The 3,830-nt window shown below is 32.2% G+C and overlaps 1 non-coding gene across 1 annotated transcript; it reads right to left on the bottom strand.

The window, feature by feature from the left end:
* Nucleotides 1-1,777: 1,777 nt before the first annotated feature.
* On the bottom strand, nt 1,778-1,884 carry LOC122293695. The gene has a single exon (XR_006237340.1). It is a non-coding gene; the product is annotated as a small nucleolar RNA R71 (small nucleolar RNA).
* Between the last annotated feature and the right edge of the window lie 1,946 nt (nt 1,885-3,830).

Raw genomic sequence — 3,830 nt, 5'->3', positions numbered from 1 at the left:
ATAAACATTTGACTATATAAGTAATCCTGAATGATGACTTGCATAATTTAGTATATTTTATCACTTATTAACCTTAAACTTTAGTCTAATTTTAGTTATTTTTGTTGATTTTAGATTTCACTATTGACATTTAAATTTTATGTCAGATTTAAAAAAAAAAAAAAAGAAGACCTAAATTTTATAAGCCTATTGTCTAAAGACTCTCTCTCATTTAAAGGAAGATTTATCTTAATATAAAGGGAAGATTTTCAGGGATAAAAGAAAAATGGCAGGATTTGGAAGTGGAGATATACAAGCGGTAGAAATTCGTGTGGATTGAGAAGTAGTTTTTTTGGAAGTTAAAAAGGATAGTACAAATTAAAGAAGAGAAAATTTTGGGAAGTAGAAAAAGCAAAAAAAAAAAAAAAAAGGTAGAAGATGCAAAGACCAAAAAATGAAAAAAATAATTGTGGGATTATTCAAAAGTTAAAAAAAGAGACATTGGGAAGTCTATCTATTCTACCTACCACCATGCAGGTCAAAAGTTAAAATGAAAAAAAATGCTATCTAATTCTATGTATGTATCATATCACGTGCATGTGAGGATGGAATGAAGGATTGAAAAAAAAAAACCTGAGAGTTGAACCAGTAGAAGGGATGCCGACTAGAGGGAAATTTGAAGAAAAAAAGTGGAGAATACTGTAGATTGCGACAAGTATTTTTTTAGTGTTGATTTTCTTCTATTCCTCTAAAAAAATATGGTGAGTTCGTTTATGTTGAATTTAAATTTTAGTATGAACTAAATTTTCTTTATTCTAGGAAAATGATGTAATATAATTTCAAACTATGCTTGTTTTTCTATGCTAATTTGAAGTAATTCCCTTCTATATTTGTTTGATTTATTTTGATTTTTGAGCTTGTTGCTTTTAATTAACTAGCCATTAATTAGATGATTTTGATCTCATGACTTGCTATCAAAAGAGGAAATTATATGATAGAACTTGGATATTTCAACATAGGTAAATATAGAGATTGAAAGACTTATATGAACCTATGTAGTTTTAAAATCGTTGATCTTAATGCTTTCTTGCTTTATTTATTTGCATACTCTTGTGTAAAATAATGAACAAGAATATTTCCAATTGACTATTGAAACAAGCTTTTGGATAAGTTTGGAGATTTTGCTAACAACAGAGAGAATTAAATTCAATTAGTTATATGAGTAAAGTATAGTGAGAGATTAGGTGAAATCGGTTTCCTAGAAGTTATTTTTTTCATTAATTTGATCTACAAACAACAACTTTCTTTTCCTTTGGATGCGCCATGCTAGACATCTTAAAATTACTCCTTTTGATCCAAAGATTGAAAAAACTCTTAGATCACGAAGAAAAAAGAAAGTACTAGTCATGACTGACAAACAACATGATGCACAACCACGCACCTTGATGGATTATGTACGGCCAGTTGTGAATAACAACTACTTGAGTATAAGACACCAAACAATTAATGCCAATAATTTTGAGCTCAAACTAACCTTAATGAGCATGGTGCACCAAGCCTAATTTAGTGGATCCCCACTTGATGATCCTAATATTCATTTGGTGATTTTTTGGAGATTTGAGACACTATAAAGATCAATGGTGTTACTGAAGACACCATTAGACTGAGATTGTTTCCTTTTTCATTGAGGGACAAGGCAAGAGGTTGATTACAATCTTTACTACAAGGAAATATCACTAGCTGGCAGGACATGGTTGAAAAGTTTATTGCTAAATTATTTTCACCTACAAAGATAGCCCAACTCAAGAGTGAGATTGGTCAATTCAAATAAAATGATTTCGAATCACTTAATGAAGTATGAAAAAGGTATAAAGATTTGATTCAACACTGCCCTCAACATAGATTTTCGGACTAGTTGCAAGTTCAGATGTTCTATAATGGGTTAAATGAGCCAACTCGGACCATAGTTAATGCTGCTTCTGGTGAAACTTTGATGTTAAAGATAGTTGAGGGTGCTACCTATCCTTTGGAAGAAATGACCTCAAACAACTATCAATGGCCAACTGAAAGAATTATGGCTAAGAAAATTACTGGAATTCATGAATTAGATCTGTTAGCAGCCCTTTCAGCTCAAGTTACTTCTCTATCCCATCAGATTTTTGTTTTGACAACTCAAAGGATACCACAAAGTGTAGAATATGTTGTAGCTACAAGTATGACTTTTTCGAGCAATGAAGTGAGTCAAGAACAAGTTCAATATATCAACAATTGGAACTACAACTATTGCGATAATCCTATGCCAAATTACTATCATCTAGGACTTTGAAATCATAAGAATTTGTCTTACAGAAACACAAAGAATGTGCTGCAACCTCCTCCAGGATTTCATAGTCAAACAAGCGAGAAGAAGATATCACTTGAGGATGCCATGCTTTCCTTTGTTGAGAAGACAAATGCAAGGTTTAAAAAGACCGATTCAGAGTTGGACAATATTGAGACTCATTGTAGCAACATAGGAGCCACTATAAAGAATCTTGAAGTGTAAATTGGGCAACTAGCCACAACCATCAATGCCCAACAAAGAGAAACTTTTCCTAGCAACACAAAAATGAATCCAAATGAACAATGAAAGACCATCACATTTAGGAGTGAAAGAGAAATTGAGAGGTCACCATCAAAAGAAACCAAGTCCACCCTTACAAGTATAAACAATGGCCAAAGTAAGAATAAAGTGGAGGAAGATGAGATTGTTGATGATACATTAAGAGAAACTGACAAGCCTCTAGCAACTTCATTTTCTAACAATCATTTTATTCTCCTTACTCCATTTTCTTATCCTCAACGTTTACAAAAATAAAACTTAGATAAGCAATTTTCTAAATATTTGGATATTTTTAAGAAAAATTCACATAAATATTCCTTTTGCAGATGCTTTGGAATAAATATCAAATTATGTCAAATTCTAGAAGGACATCATTTCTAAGAAGAGAAAGTTGGAGGAGTTTGAAACAGTAAAACTTTCTAAAGAATGCAGTGTCATTCTTCAAAAGAAATTACCTCAAAAATTAAAAAATCCAGAGAGTTTCACTTTGCCTTACACTATTGAAAATTTAGTTTTTGATAAAGTTTTATGTGACCTTGGTGCTAGCATTAATCTTATGCCACTTTCTGTTTGCAGGAAATTAAGATTTGGAGAGATTAAACAAACAACCACTTTTTCGCAACTAGTAGACCGATTCATCAAGTATCCACGTGGAATTATAGAAGACGTATTGATAAAAGTGGATAAATTTATTTTTCCTGCTGATTTTATAGTGTTAGATATGGAGAAAGATGAAGAAGTCCCATTAATTCTTGGCCGACTATTCTTGGCTACAATATGGGCTTTGATTGATGTTCAAAAGGGTGAGTTAAAATTAAAAGTGAATAAAGAAGAGATTATGTTCAACATCTGCCAAGCCATGAGATTTCCGAAATAGCCAAGAACTTGTTTTCGGGTAGATTTCATTAAGCAATATGTAGAAAAAGCCTTTCAAGAAGATACACCAGCTGATCACTTAGAACGAGCCTTGCAGTAGAATACATCATTTAGCAATGAAATGGGGAGGCTAGAGCCCATTGTAGCAAGGCTGAATTCTACATTTTCTAAAGAAAAAATGCAGCAAATTACAACTTACATTCCTCTAGAGTTGAAGCAATTAGCTGAGTGTCTTCGTTATGCATTCTTAGGTGCAGGTTTATTTAACGGGAATAAAGAGATGAAAACTACAACTACAGTTGATTCACCATGAAACCAGGGAAGCACCTTTCATTTCTTCAATCTTTTTCACTTTTGAATTACAATGACATTA

This window comes from Carya illinoinensis, chromosome 1 (genome assembly GCF_018687715.1).
Source record: "Carya illinoinensis cultivar Pawnee chromosome 1, C.illinoinensisPawnee_v1, whole genome shotgun sequence".
NCBI classification, from domain to species: domain Eukaryota; kingdom Viridiplantae; phylum Streptophyta; class Magnoliopsida; order Fagales; family Juglandaceae; genus Carya; species Carya illinoinensis.
Note: the sequence above shows the minus strand (reverse complement) of the source record. Positions and strands in the feature narration are given on the sequence as shown.